Source organism: Sapajus apella, unplaced genomic scaffold (assembly GCF_009761245.1).
Source record: "Sapajus apella isolate SASKATOON/1434 unplaced genomic scaffold, GSC_monkey_1.0 scaffold55, whole genome shotgun sequence".
Taxonomy (NCBI): Eukaryota; Metazoa; Chordata; class Mammalia; order Primates; family Cebidae; genus Sapajus; species Sapajus apella.
Genome location: NW_022436995.1, coordinates 793,322 through 813,195, shown reverse-complemented (window position 1 = coordinate 813,195; position 19,874 = coordinate 793,322). Strand labels below are relative to the sequence as shown.

General features: G+C 36.2%; 1 long non-coding RNA gene and 1 pseudogene across 2 annotated transcripts in view; one reads left to right on the top strand and one right to left on the bottom strand.

The window, feature by feature from the left end:
* The window catches only part of LOC116527510, a 78,613-nt gene extending 62,695 nt beyond the window's left edge, over window positions 1-15,918 (top strand). The window contains exon 3 of the long non-coding RNA XR_004258590.1: window positions 13,293-15,918. This is a non-coding gene — a long non-coding RNA (uncharacterized LOC116527510). The remainder of the gene's footprint in view (window positions 1-13,292) is intronic.
* LOC116527509 lies at window positions 9,626-10,446 on the bottom strand (annotated as a pseudogene). Its single transcript, XR_004258589.1, has one exon. The product of XR_004258589.1 is annotated as a ubiquitin-conjugating enzyme E2 A pseudogene (transcript).
* Window positions 15,919-19,874: the final 3,956 nt, after the last annotated feature.

Genomic DNA, 19,874 nt, shown 5'->3' with positions numbered 1-19,874 from the left:
TCTTCCAATTCATGAAGATGGCATATGTTTATTTTTTGTGTTTTCTTCAATTTCTTGCATTGATGTTTTATAGTTTTCATTGTGGCATCTTAATTTCCTTGATTAAATTTCTTCCTAGGAGTTTCATTTTATTTGTAGCTATTGTTAATGGGATTACTTTCATGATTTCTCTATTAGATTGTTCACTGTTGGCACATAGAAAAGCTGCTGATATTTGTATATTGATTTTGTATCCTGCAACTTTACTGAATTTGTTTATCAATTCTAATAGTTTTCTTGTGGAGTCTTTAGGTTTTTCCAAATTTAAGTCATAGCATCTGCAAATAAGTATAACTTGAATTCCTCTTTTCCAATTTTGATGCCCTTCATTATTTTTCCTCCTGTATGATTTCTCTACTTAGGACTTCCAGTTTTATGTTCAGTACCAGTGGTAAATGTGGGCATACTTGTCTTGTTCCAGATCTCAGAGGAAAGGCTTTGAGTTTTTCTCCATTCAGTATGATACTAGCTGTGGGTCAGTTACATTGCTTTGTTGTCTTGAAGAGCTGATTTATTTGTGGCAGATGAGGCTTTGTGAGGGCTCAATGTTGAAGAACTGCTTTGCTAATGCAAAGGTTAGGGAAACTGTGGATAAATTTGGACTCTCAAAATGTCAACTGGTGACATAATAAGTCATATTGGAATTGAAGCTATGTAGGAGTATTTTGTAAGCCATAATGTGCTTTCACATTGCAAGGTACTAGTTGTTTACTTAACACTGGAATCATTTGGTTAATAAATTACATATATATATATATATATATATAGATATCTATATCTATATCTATCTATCTATCTATATATGTTTGTCTGTCTGTCTCCATCAGCTGCTTATTTAGAAGTCAGTTTGGCTGCTTGGTAAATTTAAACACAGCATTAAATTCATATATACATATAAATTAAATATATATATTTAATTAAATATTAAATATAATATAATATTTAATATTTAATATATATGTTTAGCATTAAATATATATATAAATATATATTACGTATATTTATATATAAATTATATATATAGATATCTATCTATCTATCTATATATATATCTATAGATATCTATCTATCTATATATATATCTGTTTGTCTGTCTATATGTCTCCATCAGCTGCTTATTTAGAAGTCAGTTTGGCTGCTTGATAAATTTAAGCACAGCATTAAAATAAATTTTGTATATTTTCACACATTTCATTGAAGACAGCCTAATTTTTTATATATAGTTTTATGGAAATCTTTACTAGAAGCACATTTTTTTCTCCTTTAAATGAACCATTGTACTTTGGGAGGCCTTTTCAGTACCAGAATGGTAGTCAAATATATAATTTTGAAAGGCACTATTTGTTTCTAATCAATATTAAACACGATAACAATAAAAGCAAAGAAAAATTTGTAAATCAACCAAACAAAATACAAACATTTATTTAAATAACTACTCATTTAAACGATTGCTTTCTTTTTCTGATTTTAAAGGATAATTCTTCATAGCATAGACAATAAAGATGTTTGTAAGGGAGTGAATTCCAGCATAATGAAGATGGGGTGATGAGAGAGGGAATGGGGTAAATGGGAAAATAGGTAGCAAGAGTGAGCAGCAGAGACTGTGTCTGACCTCATCAGGCCTTATTTGAATATTTGAATTAAATAAGGAAATTATATATTAAATGGGAAAATAGATTTTTTTATAAACGTAGTGACATTCTGGCTGCATTTTATTAATAAACTTATGTAATTTTAGAGTTGTTGAACTATTATTTTATAGTTGTGAATTATATCTCTGAAAGAGTAAACATGTATCTAAAACATTAGATATAATTTTAATTATACAATGTTATGTTTAATTAAGTTTGTAGCATGTATAGGTGAGTTTTATCTCAACTGTAATTTGGCATTTTCAATTACCCCTTCTTGCCTACATTCTTCTCTTCTCTTACGTTTCTGGTTGTGAAATGTTTACTTAATGGTATAATTGGGACTTCTCTCCATTCCTTCATTCACTCATCCAACAAGTATTTGTTGAGAAGTCACTGTGTACTGGGTACTGTTCTAAACCTGGGTATGTAGCTGTTAAAGCAAAAGATAAACTTCCTGTTCTTGTGTTGTTTACATTCTAGCAAGTGAGATGGATAACTTATAAACAAGTATCAATAATACCAAGTTATAAGTGTCATAAAGGGAATAAAAGGAGGGGCTAGGAAATGATAGCATGTGCTTTTTTAAGGGAGTTGCAGGCAGGAGATACTTTAAACAAAGTCCTGGAAGGAGTTCAGGGAATGAATCAAAGGAAAAAGTATAAATGAAGGATTAGAAATAAGATTAGGATAAGGTACTCTAAATATCTATGAAGATAGCACTGAAGTTCTAAGAAACTAATTCGAATCTGAAACAAATCATATTTTCTCAAAAGCATATTTGGTAGCTTCTATTTATAGGATTGAAAAAACTGCATTACTGCAAGCTAGAAACATAATTTTCATTGAAAAGTGCACTCATTCATTCTTCAGGCAATTTCAAGTTAAGTTTCTAAAATGAACTAAGATTTAATTTTATCATGATTATATTGAAATGTTAAACTTTGCAGTTCATTTAGATTTATGAAGAAAAAGTCATATAATGAATTCTGATGTGATTTCAGCTAAATTTGGAAGTCAATTTCTTAAGAAATGAAGAAATGTATTACATTACTTAGCAGAGATCACTAAGATTCAGCCTGGTTTCTCCAAAAACAAGTGATGTTGAATTAGCTTCATGTATTTTTTTTTTTTTTTGACAGAATGGTTAAGCTGGTAGACCAGGAGAAGAATAGAGATAGAATTTACTTGGATTTATTAAAGTAATAGAATCTTTCTTTAAACTTGTGGAGAGATACAGCTACATTTCTTAGAAACTGATTAATAAGATATATCCCAGGTTGCTACGTAGCTGATAAGCTTGGCTTGGAGAAAATTTCTGGTAATGTGGCTTAGGGAATCTATCCTTTCCCTGTACCTTTCAACATTTTTTTCTAATGATTTAACTGAATGAATCAGGTTCCAAGCTAAATTTGATGTGCTAGAATGATGTGGCAGAGCAGTAAAATGAAGTTGCTCAGGATTGAACATTAAAGTTTTATTGGATCAAAAAAAAATCAGTTTCAACAAGGACAGAATACGGAAGAGGCATGGCTTAGAAAAAGCATGTGTGGAGACTAAGATTTTCATTCAAAGAGGGTAAGCCGTTTAATGTGCTGCCATTCTTGCACCTTGGGCTGTGTCATTACAAAAAAAATCGTATTTGGAAGAAAGGTGAATTATTCTTTGCCTTACTTTGCATTAGACAGGCCATGTGCCATTTTTAATTTTAAGCCTTTAATTTTAAGCACAACACTATATGTTTAGTAATGCATTAGAAGAGAGACCAGGATAGTGAAAGAACGTGAAAGAATATCATATGAAGAAACATTTTCAAGCCAAGAGGATACCCTACTTAGAAAAGAGAAGACCTGACACATATGTAAGAAGCTGTGGAAAAGGACATAAATGGAAACCAGATGAAGCCATATTTAAGCTTAATATGCCTGTAACCTAAGGATAAATTGATCTAAAGATGGACTATATTAGTTTGTTAGGACTGCTGTAACAAAGTACCACAAACTGAGTGGCTCAAACAACAGAATTTCAGTGTTTGATGGAAATCTTTGCATTCCTTGGCTTGTAGGTGCATCACCTCTATCTTTACCTTTACGTTCACATTGTATTGTTCCTGGGTGTGTGTCTATCTTGAAGTTTCCCCATTTTATGAGGACACCAGTAATATTGGATTCAGGGCCCACCCTACTTCAGTATGAACTCATCTTCACTAATTATACCTGTGATGATCGTATTTTCAAATTAGGTCACATTTTGAGATACTGGGATTAGAAATTTATTTTTTGAGGGTCACAATTTAACCCATCACGGTTACTAATAGTTGATTATCCTCCTAGGAATAAAGATGTGAATATGTCTCAAGGGTTTGTTATTTTTTTATAAACTCCAGCATCAAAAAGAGAATGATAGTCTGCTTCAGAAATACACATATTTAAAAAATATTTTCTATGATTAAGAAGAGGGTGGTGAATATTTTTGTAAAAACTGTAGAATATCATTAAGGGTGAAATCTCTCATATGCAACTTCTACTTAATCACTGCTATTAGTTTGGTGCAAAAGTAATTGTGGTTTTTGACATTACGTTATGGCAAAAACCACAATTACTTTTGCACTGAACTAAGAGATAAACCTAAACTCTACATTATATCTATCAGATATGCTGATGATAAATGTGCATGCTGAATCCTGACAGTTATGAGGCTTATCTCAAATGTGACTGCCCACTTTTATTCCTACTTATTCAGTACTTTTTTTTTTTTTGGCTTGGTAAGATCCAGTTATATTTGTTCCCAAACCTGTGTATTTCAGACATTTCAGTATAATTATGTGATTTTACCAAATATTATCTAAACTCATAATATTCAAGCAAGGAAAAAGTAAATTAATTGAAATGAAAATAAAGTTTATTCTCTGGAAATACACAATGAAGGCAAGCTTTATTTATTTATTTATTTATTTATTTATTTATTTTTGAGACAGAGTCTCGCTCTGTTGCCAGGCTCCAGGCTGGAGTGCAGTGGCGCAATCTCGGCTCACTGCAACCTCCGCCTCCCTGGGTCAAGCAATTCTCCTGCCTCAGCCTCACAAGTAGCTGGGACTACAGGCACGCACCACCATGCCCAGCTAATTTTTGTATTTTTTTAGTAGAGACAGGGTTTCACCATGTTTGCCAGGATAGTCTCCATCTCCTGATCTTGTGATCCACCCTCCTCGGCCTCCCAAACTGCTGGGATTACAGAGGTGAGCCACCACACCTGGCCCCAAGCTTTATTTTTTAAAAATATTGCCAAATTAGATATGGGGAAGCAATTTAGAAAGCCTGAAAAAAAATGTAAAACTATGAAAGGATATGTGTTCAATCACTAACAAATGTCTTCTTTTCAAAGACTTTGAAACTGGACATTTTGTAGGAGATGAATTATGAGAGTGATTTATGAAAGAAAGAAAATGAAGAATTACAATCGATGGAGACATTCAAACGAAAGACTTTGGCACTATATCAAAAGACAGTAGAATAAGTAGTCTTTGCTTACACATTTTACATTAAATGTTTATAATACATATTTGCTGTTTTTTAAACTGTAATTCAATTACTAAGGCAGAAGGGGAGAATTGATATTGGATAAAGAACTTTCAATTCTGTCACTATTAGTAGTATTTGAGTGTGTGTGAATGCTGAGCTTCTCAGTTTCAATAGTTAGAGGAAAAAGAACTGAATCATGAAGCATAAACTACAAATATAGCGTTTGTAAGATATTCTCTTTAAAAAATGGCAAAATTCTAGCAAACTGTCTTTGGTGCTTGCTTTTTTAGAATGAGGGGCACGGGCTCTGAGTCTTTGTTTCAGATTTTATGACTGCTTTTTACTGCATCAAACATTTGACCAGACAAAGTACATTTTAATGAACAACTTTACCTCCCTTTAAAAGAAACTTAATGTCCAGCTGAAACTCCTCATCAAGTTAGCCGGGATCATGATGTTCATTTTGGATGAGGCAATGTACTAATTCACTAAGGCAGCTCAATTTGACATTTCAGGGTTAGGGTATCTTCCTTAAGAGTTACACAATAAGTTGGAATTAAAGTGCCCTGCTTGCTTTTGATAAGACTGATCAAAAGAGTGATAGCAGTAATCACTACTTAGAATCCTATTTAATAAGTATTTTCCATTTGTCTAACTCTAAGGAGAATTTAGGTGATTTGTCTAGCGAAATCCATTTGATACCAGGATTTGTCACGGTCATTCTACAATCAATCAAGTGTTCCTAATATAATGAATGAGATTTAAAAAAAATCAAGCTAACATTTATATGCTGCTTGCTACTTCCAGAAACTGTTATTATGCATTATTCACTCACTTAATCCTCCTTACTACTTTAGGGGGTAGGTACTATTATTATTCCTATTTTTTCCAGATGAGGAAACTAAGGCACAAAGAGATTAAAGCGCTTATCCAAGATCATACAGCTGGCAAGAGGTGGATATGGAATTGTTAGCATCACAATTTCATGAACCGCATTTCTTGATGGGTAGAGCTAGTCAAAAGTCTGAAAATAAGTCTGGTTTAAAGATGAACATCATCTTTTAAGAAATTATATAAAAACCACAGGGCCCCACATATAGCAAAAAAAAAAAAAAAAAAAAAAAAAAAAAGAAATTATATAAATGAGTATCACTGAAAAGTATCTCTTTAAAGTCACCAAGCACTGTTCACTATGGACAAGGAAATGTGAATTTGGAGATTTTTTGACTTAATATTTTCATGATGATTAACTGAAGAATCTGATAGTAAATAGCCCTGGGGTCTTTTTTAGTTAAAACCCCTGTTGCTGTTAATAGTAATTGATGCAATTGATAGTAATGCGTTGTATCCCTCAGATGTATTCCAGCTGAAGAAGGTTGAGAGCCACTACAATTTATTGCTCTACGTCATTTTTCTAAATAATATTTTGATGACTGTCCATCTACAAATTGTTCAGTGGCTTTATATTTAGAGCATTATTTGGGAAATTGCTATTTTAAATATGTTAACCTATAAATATTCAATGAAGCTTTGGCAACGAAGAGTAAGACTTTACAAAATCTTAAATTGATGAATAGCCCAGTTCTGGTTATCTATGTAACAACACTTCCCTAGTAACCTAAAACAATAACATTACTATTTCTCGTGATTCTGTGGATTAGCTGGGCTTAGCGATAAGTTCTCAGGTGTTGCTTGAGGTCATACCCAGATAGCAGCTGAAACTACAGTCGTCTGCAAACTCTCCTTTTTCTTGGGTGGACCACCCAATGTAGGTTTCTCATGCACATATCTGGTGCTGTGGTGTTTCTTGGCCAACTCTCTTCTTCTACATTTTATCTCATCTTCCTGCCCTCTCCACATGGCTTGGGCTTCTTATTACATGATGGCACAAGGTACTAACACTGCTAATACAGTAGTTGACTTTTGGGATGCACAAATTGGACCCTTTTAGACCAATTAAGGGCTATGTGAAACTGGAGTAGTATCACTTCCATCGTATTCTATTGGCCAAAATAGCAGAGGGCCTGATCAGACCCAAAGCGGTGGAGAAATAGATTTTTCTTAATAGGGTAGTACCAAGTTCATATTGCACAAGAGGATGTGGAATGGGAGCTATTGTTGTTGTCATTAGGTAATACACTCTGCCAAAAGTACTATACCACCTAATTAAGTTTGCTTTGCACATGATGACAGGGAGAAAACAAGATACTGTGTTGGAATATACCTGCTAAACGGCTGCCTGGACATTGCTTCCTTAACAAGTGCCTTGTTTCCACTCAAGATCATGGATCTTTGGGAATCTAATAAGAGTGATGAAAAATTATTCATAGGTCTCCTTCATTCACTATACAACCCTTCCTGCTAAGAGAAAAATGGGCAAAGGATCTGGGATGGATATCTTTGTGCATCTATATCAATAATGGATAAAATATCTCATCTGTCTACTTCTCTTATTATTGAATCCTTCCCTCTTAGAGGAATCTGAGTAAAGGAATCTAAATTAGGTGTATGGTGGAGAGCCAGTAACTGGGAGTAGAATCTAAAACAAATCTATAGTGTCCTAGTTAACAAACTCAAAGAGTAAATGTATAGAAACACAGGAAACCATGCAGGACAATCAAGACTAAAATTTAGGGGTATGATGAAAAGCCTAAAACAATTCTGAGTTGCAAAATAATGGCACCAGTAATCTTATAGTAAATTTCAAATTGTTAGGCTAGGCCTTATTCTGCTTAAGATCAGAATTGGTTGAAGATACTGTGTTGGAGCTGAACTAGAAGGTAGTGGGTTGGTAGCCCCATCTAGAAGGAGAGGCCAGCTAGGATGCCAATGAGTAACTGGTAAGTTGCAGATTTTGAGTTCCTACCACGAACTTCTGCAGCAATTGGTGACTTATTTGCTAGGTGTTGCAGAGAGGCTCAAAACAATTATCAATCATCCTGCTAATTAAACATAGTTATTCACTGGATTTTTAAAATAGATTGTACTATATACTTTTGATAGGAAAACACTAGAATGGCCTAAAAGAATCACTTCTATTGTTAGATTTACTTATATATTCTTTAATTTCTAGTAATCTGATTTGTTGTTTTTTTTTTTGAGATGGATTCTTGGCTCTGTTGACCAGGTTGAATGCAGTGGTGCAATCTCGGCTCACAGCAACTTCTGCCTCCCGGGTTCAAGAGAATCTCCTGCCTCAGCCTCCTGAGTAGCTGGGCTTACATGCACCCACCACCCCGCCTGGCTAATTTTTGTATTTTTAGTAGAGATGAGGTTTCACCTTGTTGGTCAGGCTGGTCTTGAAATCCTGACCTCAGATAATCCACCTGCCTCGACCCCTCAAAGTGCTGGGATTGCAGGTGTGAGCCACCACACACTACCTATATCTGAACTAAGTTTTACATGTGAAGATAATGTAAATAATATATACATTTATAAATATCCTTGGTTGCATTATTTTTAATAGATTAATACTTACAATAGTGTGAACCTACAGTAGGTAAAAATGAACAGGTATAGTTGATTTAGTTCTGATTATTTTATCATTTTGATAAATTATGAAATTATATCATTGCATAGACTGGTTTGATTTTTATTCAATTGTTTGTGTGACTAATTAGGAAAAAGACTGGGATGATTACTACAAAGGCGATTTAATTTTTGAGTTTAAACACAAACTAAGGTTTCAATTTCCTGCAGTGGAAGTACTTTCTGAGCTTGTCTGAATATGACTAGAATTGTTCTAGCCAAAGAGAAATGTTGAATAATGATGAATTTTTCTTAAGCTCAGCTGGTCTATTTTTAAAGATAACATAGTGAATGGAATCAAAGCTTGTCATTTCTGTAAAATGGCAATAATAATAAATTGCAATATACTTTTAAAGAGTAGCAGTTATATTTGGATAGAACTTTATTTTTTCCAGCATATGAATCATTACCTAATAATATTTCATTTAATTAATCAGAAAATTGTGAGTGAAAGCTCTGCTTACAAAACCTATAAACAGAAACTCCAATTCAGCCTTATCACTACTAAATTTTAATGTAAGAGACAACACAAATTAATTAAAGATGAAATGATTCACAAAATAATTACAGCATCTTGTTGCCTTAGGGAATAGTAAAGAACTAACATTTCAGTACTGAGGCTGTTAATGGTGTGCACAACAAAGAGATAAACCCAAGTATAGTTAATTTAAAAATTGGCGTTGGCAAATGAAGAAAATAAGTGTGTGCATGTGTATATAGATATGTGTGTGTGTGTATATGTGTGTGTGTGTGTATGCATATATATACGCATATATATACATATGCATATATATGTGAATATATATATGCATACACACACACATATACACACACATATATATATATATAAAGTGAAAGAAGTTGTAAATTTTAACCTATTTTGTTTTTTAAAATAATGTGTAGGGCTTTTTTTTTTTAACAGCTATTTTGCTTTTAATAAAGTAAATGTAATGACAAGAGTAGGGAGGTGACAAACACATCAATATATATTTTTCTTATGGCCAGCTTCTTCTTTAACTGTACCCGGGGTCAACAATCACGCCAGCTTTGTTCTACTATTGCAGAAACACGCTTTTCATATTCCCGATTGTTCTCCTGGTACAGCTGCGCAGCCTGGTTGTTTGCTGGACTATCGGGATTGGGTTCATCCAATAGAGACTGTATGGATGTTAGAATCGAAGACACATCACAGGTTGGACTCCAACGGTTCTGAAGTATATCCAGACATATACTACCATCTGCATAGACATTTGGATGGAACATCTTAGAGACAAATCTAAGTGTAGGTGGCTTATTTGGATATTCTTCAGTGAATTCTGTTGTAAGTTTAAATGTTCCATCCTCAAATGGGGTCCCTTCAGGCCCCAAAATGACCGCGTTCCACACCATTATGTTGTTCTCGGACGGAGCCCCGCTGACTCCGGCTGGAGGATCCTCCTGCAACCTCTTGAAGCCCCGCATGAGGCGCCGGCGAGCCGGGGTGGACATATCGCGAACGGTGTTAGGGGTGGGGCATACACTGGGGTCTCGGGTTCCCGCGGCGGGCGAGGAGGCCGAGGAGGCAGAAGCAGCCGGAGAAGCGGCGGCGGAAGCACCCAAAGGTACCGCGCTACCTCTCCGAAGTCGAGGGTCGGTCTGGCGCCGGCAAAGCACCACCCCAGTGTAGACGGGGGATGAACCAACCTGAAAGCAGAGAGACTGGGGTGGAACGTCGAGCGCCGGACAGGCCATACCAAGACGGGGCGGGGGGTGCTGGAGAAAAGTTGCTTATGTCATTACAGCCCCGCGGGAGGCCCGGGGCGGGGCCGCGAGGGCAGAGGCGCTGGGTACCTGTGTAGGCCTTTTCTATAGTGACTTTGAAAAAGTATTTGAAAACACTACATTGATTTTGCTTTTTATTTATTGATAATCTATTATTATATATCTATTAAATTTATAATTTACAATTTATTTATATGATTATATTATTGCACATGAGCACTGCTACTTCTTTTCATTTTGTGTTTTGAATATGAAATTCCTGTATTTTACAAATATTTGACTAACACAGCTATATTTAGTTCATTAGAGAGTTTCTTAAAAGTTTCTAAAATTTCATAATATTTTGTTTTTTTTGTTTAGAATTTACATCCTTCATTTTTTTCAAAAATCATTGAAGTGGCTTATGAGATTAGGCATAATACCAAATAAGATGGTTAGAAATAGAATAAGAGGTATCATCTTAACACAGCAGAGGGAATGAGGTGAACAGACACTCAACATGAGGTGATAGAACTGGGGCACCGAAAATTTACAAAAGTACAGAGTTTTAATTTCTGACTAGAGAAAGCATTTGGATATTAGGGGTTTTTAAATTAACGGGCCTTAAACTCAGATTGTATTTTGGCATCTTGTTTTAAGGGACACTGTGTAAAGTACCGAGAAGTATTTTTGCTCCAATTTGTGACACATGTATTCATTCTGTTTGAATATCATTATAAAATTTCAAGCCTCCATATAATGCTTTCTTATTTGAAAAGTAATACATGTGTGTAGAAATAAAAATGTAAACTGGCCAAAATGGCATAAAATAAGAATGTTACCATATTTAATAAAAAGTTAAATTATTTTTAGATTCCTTACTTTCACCTTCAGTCCTTTCCTGAGAAGTGGCAACTTTTGATATTTTAAGCTCTTTGGGTGGTTACATATATAACACTCAATAATATAGTTATGCTTTATTTCTTGATTGTCAATTTAACCAGTATTTGCAGACTTTCTAAAATTGATAATGAAGGGAGCTCATTTACTCTCCTAACATTGCATTCTTTCAATCTCTCTTTCTTTCCCATTTTTATTAGTCATTTTATTATATTTTAATTCTTTTATTGATAAGCTGAAAATTCAGCTTCAAATATAGAGTAGAATTTTTTTTTGGCATTAAAATCTTTATTTAAAAGAGCAGCCTGGATGCCCTGGCCCACGCTTGTAATCGTAGCACTTTAGGAAATCAAGGCCAGAGGATTCCTTGAGATCAGGAGCTTAAAACCAGCTTGGGCAACGTAGCAAGACCTCTTCTCTACATTAAAAAAAAAAAGAAAGAAAGAAAGAAAAAGAAAAACAATAGTACTTAACATACACATTTTAAAACAGATAACTGAATTATTTCAGTTAACAGAATAGCTGATATCTTCTCATAGATTTCTGAGAGGAGTTTTGGAAGTCAGTGATTTTTATGTGAGTTGTATTTCAAAAACTCATTTTTTTCTTTGACTGCTTTTCTCTGATTTTTTTAAATCTAAAATTTTGATTTTGCTTGTAACAGGCTGGAGTTTCATATTATGCAATGCAGTCTCCACCATTCTTCTCACTGTTAATTGAGCTAATTTTCTTCAAAGTTTTGACCTATTCTTCAAAGACTTTGGTGGAAATTGCCAAGGCATGAGAAAATGACATTTCTTCCGTACATGTACTGTCTCCTGCAGCTTGCTTTTCTAGTATACTTATCTTCTGCCTTGTAACAGGGTTTCCTTTTATTTACTTATTTTCATTTTTTTTGGTTTCTACTCCTCTTATTGATGTTTTGTCTTCTATGTTATGGGGCAAGAATATCTTATTTTCTCTTATAGTACTGGCAACCTAGCAGAGATGTAACAGGAAAATCAGAAAAACAGGAATTTCTTTCATGGCAGTTCTTTTTCTATATTAGATTTCTCCCCTAAACCCAGAAAATGTGTTTTTCTTTAAAAAACTATTAGCTTCCTATTCCTTTGATTATATATTGGCCTCAAGATGTTTGTATTTGGGTCCTTTAGTTCTCTGCTTATGTTGCATATGAGCAGATGTGATATTCCAGAGCTTCTGAAGCAGAAGTTTTAAAAGGCAGCACACGTTTTTGGCCAGCTCTCTCAGTCTTCCTGGTGGCTTATCTAAAAGAGGGGATGCTCTACTGCTTTGATTCAGGAATTAGAAGTCCCATCTACCAGAACCACAACCAATTCATAATTAATGGGCAATGTGAGTGAAAAATAATTTTATGAGCCACTGGGATTTGGGGGTTGTTGCTTGTTACTTCAGCAAAGTTGATTAATACACGGCTCATATTTAAGCCTCAACCTTTGAAATATCTGGGCAAGGAGGAGCTACTCAGAACTTGAAATCACATGTTATTGAAAAAAGATGTCAAATTATTACATAAATTTTTCAGCTGGTCCCTTTGAATAGCTGAGTAAGAAGGAAATATTCTTCATTGTAAAGTATAATTCCGTGTGGTATTTTGTTGATGTGGGAGGCAGGTCCTTTCAATTTCAGTTATTGATTTTGTAATCTGGAACTGAAACTAACCAATAATAAAATAAAATTCTGGTCCCACTGAGACAGCCAGGTGAGAGAGGGTCCCTGGAGAGACACCAACCAGCCTGCCCACTGGGGTGGAGCCTTGGGAAGTTCATGACCTTTGTAGCAGGGAGGAGCCTGGCACCTCCTCTTCCTGTTTGAATCTGGGAATTTAACTCAAGTGGGAAGCGCTTTAGGAGGAACTCTGGCCTAGCAAGAGTGTCTGTTTCCACCTTTTCTTCCTTTTCACCCAATAAAGCCCTGTGTCATCATTCAAATTGTCTACAAGTCAGAATTTTCGTGGCCATGGGACAAAGAACCGCATCTTTAACCGAACTAAGGAAAAGTCCTGCAACACTTTTGGCATGCAGCGCGGGGGCTCAGGAAATGGTGAGTGAGATGCAAACCAACAATTCTTTATCGCTCTCTCTTCTGAGCCTTTTCATCCTCGTGGCCTTTTCCTTCCTTTTTGGGGGATGGACTGGCAAGCAGCAGGTCCCCGCAGCTCTCTCCTCCATGCCGTGCTGGGATGCATGGCCTAAGAGCTTGGCACAGCAGGCTGGCAGTCCCAGCCACCTGCTTCTGCGGGAGCCTTCCCCTTCCCCAGCCAGGTTTTTTTTTTACTCCATTGGACAATAATGGAACTAATCTCCCTGGTCGAGAAACCACTTGCTTAAGAGTATGAGGTTCTTCCCCAGAAATTTTTAAACTGTTCCTCTTCTCCGCCCCATCAGCAGTTAGGTTTTAAGCAAGATTTTTTTTTCTTTTAGAAGATGTTTTACTACACAAGGCCGCACAGCTATTACTGTTTATATTTTCTGTAAAGCTTTAGTTGTGAAAAAGGGTTTGTGGGGCCAGTCTTGGGCTGTGGCCAATCCGGTGCGCTTTTCTTGTCTGTATGATTTGTGCTGCAAGCCTCCATCTTGTTTTACACCCAGGGAGCATGGCTTGTAACCACTTGGCAAGACTTTGTTTAGGAATCCTGCCTTAGGGAATAAGTTTCTTTCTGGTTTGATACCTGCATGTTTTCCTGGGGCTGTCTCTTAAAGGGCCCCACCTAGGGACTGGGTTTTCTGGAGGTCTGTGTGCGTACTGTGTATGTTGTCTGTCAAAAGAACTCTAATTTGGCCTAAAGAAAGAAAAGCACTGGATCTAATACTTTTTAAAGGGAAGTTAGAAGCTTTGGAACATTTCGGTTCATGTGACTTTAATCTTTAAGAAATAAAAACAGCCCTAACCACTATTGGTGAAATGCAGGTCAGGTGTAAGGTTTGCCAAGTGTTACAAACCGTTGAGGTCACAAACTGCTTTTTGGGTTTGAGCCATTAGACAATTGTTAAGGCCTGGGGACATACGGAACTAATCACCCCTTAACTAATAAGGCAAGCTTTGACGGCAGCTAGCACACAATTAAAGCAACTTACCAAGTTTTACCTTAAAGTTTAAAATTGCTAGGAGTTAATTGAAACTACTAGAAATATATTTACATACAAGGTGTGTAAAAATGGTGAAATGTGTTTTTTAATAAAGGTTATAAGAAGGCATGGAAATGTAAACTTTTGCCTAGGGTTAAAGGATTGTTACTAATTAAATTAGAAAAAAGCTAAAGGTTCAAAGAAGTGGTGGAAGAATTGTGGAAATTAATCTTGCAGAAGAGGTTCTCTGTGTCAACATACTAAATTCAAAAAAGGGGTATTATATGGTTTTTCTGTAAATTGAGCATTGAAATAAAAGCATAGCAAGAGTTTTTTAAGGCACTAATCTGCTCTTTGGTAAAATTTGTAAGGAGTTATGGAAGGTTTTTGCTTCTTTAAATTTTTGAGACATAATTTTTGGCAAAATAAGTAACTTACTGTAACCTAGAATTCTGTTTCATAATATCAAGTGTTTTAAACCCTGAACATTTAACGGCCTTCTCAAAATCAAACTTCAGTTTCAAAATTGTCTTTACTGACACCTGGGATAGTCCAGATGGCCCCTGGAATGCCCAGAAAAGAGAGGTAAACTGGATTTTGTACATGAAATTGTCAAAATGATGCTCAGTCTTCTTTAGGTTATATCTCAGTGAATAATGCTAATGTATGATCCAAAATTGTATGGGATTTTTAAAGTTCTAATGTCTAAGTATATGCTACCAATCGTAATTAAGGTTTTTATGTTATTGTAAACCATGGAGATAAACAAACTTCTTTGTCAGTTGTGTTTCTAACTGTAACTAACCCAGATATTTTGCTATTCACAGACAATTGTTTTGTTTTTGTCCTTTTCAAAAGATGGTTCATAATAAGCTGTAGAACTTTAACAGGTGCTCTCAAATACAGCCTTCTGATAATTTTAGAGATTGTAACATTAGAATAAAGGAAAATGTACAGGACTCATGAAGAGCTGAAATGCTCATGAATATCAAGCAAAACAAGAGTTAACTAAATGGAAGTCAGGAAACTGAAGCAAATCTTTTTAACCTTGCTTTGAATATTGCTGATCCATGGTTTTGTTTTTTGGAGTCAAGGAAACTTTGAACTATTTATGGCTTTTAATAATTAAGTAAGATACACTCCCGTGATCAAGATTTAGGGCATATTTCTCTCTTCCTGGTTCCTCTAGAATTTGGAAACTATCTGTGAGCATTCTTACAGCAGTACAGTTGTTTGCATCAGTGCAATAAGAACCCATTTTCTTTTGCAACAAGACACACTTGGAGAAAGTGGTTATTTTACCAAGTCTTTGACTGGAAGGGTATGCTTCCCTTTAAGTAGTCAATATCAGCTGGCAGAGCTGATAAAATCCCCATGGGAGAAACTGGCCTCATGCCCTTAACTATGCAGTTCTTGTACAGGGTTCTTGACCAGTGGTCAGTAAAGAATGTCACTTTCTAACAGATTCAGGAGCTCCAAATTTATCTCGGGACCTTAAGTGGAGGGGATCACCCGACTCACAGATATTTGAGAATAAATCCGTGGCTGGGCTTGGCTTTAAAAGGGCTTATCTGAGATTCCTTGTGGAACAAACTTCTATCAAAGTCAATCAATCCAAATGGCCTATGTAGAAATAATTATTCTTGCTGCACTTTATGCAAATAATCAGGTTAAGTATAAGACTGAAGTCTAGTATGCAAACCATTCAGTCCTATGATGACTTTTTTTTTTTTAAACAAACATGAGTACTGGAGAGAGAAATCATGTTTCAAAACTTGTGGTATATTTGTCATTAAATTCTAAAGTCATTAGTTGTTTTTAAGTTTTTTGCCTATGTTTTAGACTAACTCTGCTTTCTTCTGTGAAGCAACCAGCAATGCCTGGCTGCAGCTCAGAAAGAATAAGAGGGATGGATAATGTAGAAATTCTGATTAATATTTTAGTTCTGAGCATTTATCCTGCAATTTCTTCTAGGTGATAGGAATGAATAGGATGTCCATCACTCAGAGGTTTCCTTTTGGGAAAGTAAGGCCAATGGAGCTAACCAAAGCCAAGCACCATGCACCCAAATCTTAGCAAGCATAGCTATAGCCACCACTTATTTGAGTATGTCACAAGGCATCCTTTCCTCTCCCTTGTTGGAAGAGGACCCAGTTCTTTACCTAAGCATTCAACTTATGATAAGGAGTCCATGCAACGCCTGAGATACATTTTTGTCCCAAATCAATTCCAAGCTTCAGGATCAAAGCTCTAGGAAGGAAAACTAGACTGAGAGATCCAGCGGCAAATGACAACAGAGGTTACAAGGCCCAGGGCAGGTGAGCGTGGCTGATTCTTGCTGATTAAGCCAAACCCAAGCTTCCTGTTTCATTGATAAAGGCTACATTAATATCCATGGCATAAATGAGGTCTAAAGAACTCCAAAGCTACTGACAGTATATGGGAAAGAGACATAGGTGAGAGCGGATAATTCCTATTCTCTAGGGTCCCCTGCTTCATGGGTGCAGCCCGCTTTAATACCCATAGCAGTGCAAGAATGGAAAGAGGATGCTCTTCTCTCTCTCCCTCATGTACTCTGGGTGTCTGCTACAAAGAGAAAGGAACCAGTGATGTCCGCTCCCCTCTTTCTAGATGGGCAGCCATTCGTCTTCAGTCTGAACCCCTTTCTAATGCATCCTGAACCTCTGGGAATGCCTTTTTTTTCCCCCTTCCTCCTCCTTAATTCTCTCTTCACTAATAGGTAATTATGTCTCCATACTACGAGGCCCTCCCCTCAAATGCATCCTCCAAACTGGAAAGAGTTAATTTTTTAAACCTTAAGCTGGTTAGGTTAGGATTGGGCTCAGGGGAAGGGAACCCAGAAGCCCAACATGGCAGAAAAAGGGTAGAGTTTTTTTTTTTTTTTTTTTTTTAAACCAGTCGGTCTTTTGGCCTCCCTCTCCCTATGTAAACTGGTAAAAGGCCTCAGAATTTTTGAGCTGTCTTTACACCTCCCCTTGTTTTGTTTTGATACATGTTTTTTAATAACCCAGTTTATCTGTTCTTGCCTTCAGGCCATCAAACTCCAAACAGTCACGCAACTGGAGCCTCTGACAATGGCTCCTTTTTCTAGGAATCCTTAAGTCGGCCTCTGGGGAAGCTCTGACTGCCATTTCCTCAAAACTGCCCCCTGTTAGCAGGAAGCACTTAAGACAGGTCTTCATTCTTATCCTAATCCAACAGCAGTTAGACTATTTCCTTAGGGGAAGGAATTAGATAGCCAGGTGGGAGGGGATCCCCAGAGAAACTCCAGCCAGCCTGTCCACTGAGGTAGAGCCTCAGAAAGTTCACTATGTTTGCAGCAGGGAGGAGCCTGGACCCTCCTATTCCTGTGTGAAACGTGGGATTTGAATGGTGGGTGGGAAGCACTCTAGCAGGAACACTGGCCTAGTGAGAGTCCCTGTTACCCCATTTTCTTCCTTTTCACCCAATAAAACCCTGTCTCACTCACCATTCAAATTGTCCATGAGCCTGAATTTTTGTGGCCATGGGACAGACAGCCCTGTCTTTAGCTGAACTAAGGAAAAGCCTTGCAACACCACCACAGTAGTTTATGAACATGTAAATTCACAATTATAATGCCAATGCAACATCAAGACAGAGTTTTGCCACATTAAAAAATAGTTTTGTCAATATTTACTAATTTTTATAATCATGAAGTTGTTATGTAGGTCTGTTATGTAGGTCTGTACAGTTATGTATACTGTAGAGGAAAACATCTTTATGATTCTGTAAGACAAAATTTTAAGAATCGTGTTTTTGTAATTGTTATAATTTAATTTTAAACTATGATAATTTAAAGTATTTTGAATCTGCCTGTAGACTGTTTGTAATTATATTAGACAAAGTCCAACGTGTACTGGCAAAGGGAAAGTTGAGATGATATTTGAAAGCTTTTCAACATTGGAAAAAGGTATCTTTTCTCCTCTTCTGTTGGCCTACATATTACTTTCATTGACCATAAGTGTGATATATTAGTGATCAGGTGTAATTTGTGAATAAAATATATTTTATTTTTTTTAAGATATGTATTACTGTAAAGTTATAGTGAGGGTGCATTTATGGTGATTGCCAACAACAGCAATTTGACATTTGATTTTTACTAGAAAAAATAATGAAATTTAAACTTTAAGCAGTATCTTTTTTTTTTTTGCCAATATTATACCATGAAAAACGGCAATCATTTAGCAAGCTTAAAAAAGGTTATTGGGAAGACTTGTACACTCACCACAAAGATTCTTTTATCAATACTTTGCTCATAGCTGCTTTATCGCATGTTTATCCATCTATCACTGTACACTTCCACCAATCCATTTTATTACATTTAAAAGGAAATTGCAACATTATTAGTTTTTTTTCTAAATACTTCAGTGTACATATAATGGAATAGAGTTCATTATTTGTTGATTTTTTTTCCTTTTTTTTAATTGTACTTTATGTTCTGGGGTACATGTGCAGATCATGTAGGATTGTTGCATAGGGACACACATGGCAGTGTGGTTTGCTGCCTCCATCACCCCGTCACCTACATCTGGTATTTCTCCCCATGTTATCCCTCCCCAACCTCCCTACCCACACCCTGCTCTCCCTCCCTTGCCCCCTCCAACAGACCCCATAGTGTGATGCTCCCCTCCCTGTGTCCATGTGTTCTCATTGTTCAACATCACCTATGAGTGAGAACATGTGGTGTTTGATTTTTTGTTCTTGTGTCAGTTTGCTGAGATTGATGGTTTCCAGATTCATCCATGTCCCTACAAAGGACACGAACTCATCGTTTCTTATGGCTGCATAGCATTACGTGGTGTATATGTGACACATTTTCTTGTCCTATTATTTGTTTATAATCTGTCTTTTGATGCAAAGTTACATAAAATATGATACACAAGATTTAATTGCATATCAACAAAGTTGTGACAAATATATATGCTTGTGTAATCCAAACCCCTAACAAGATATAGAACATTATATAACATTATATAATCTTGTCCCAGACAGATTCCTTATCCCCTTTCCAGTCAATTCCATCTGATATGGTTTGACTGTGTGTCCAACCAAACCTCATGTTGTAGCTCCCATTGTTCCCATATGTTGTGGGAGGGACCCAGTGGGAGATAATTGAATCATGGGGCAGGTATTTTTGTGCTGTTCTCATGATACTGAGTAAGTTTAATAAGATCTGGTGTTCTTACAAATGGGATTTTCCCTGCATAAGCTCTCGTCTCTTGTCTGCTGCCAAGTGAGATGTACCTTTCACCCTCCACCATGCTTGTGAGGCCTCCCCAGCCTCATGGAACTGAGAGTCCAATAAACCTTTTTCTTTTGTAAATTGTGCAGTCTTGAGTATATCTTTATCAGCAGTGCAAAACCAAACTAATACAGTAAATCGG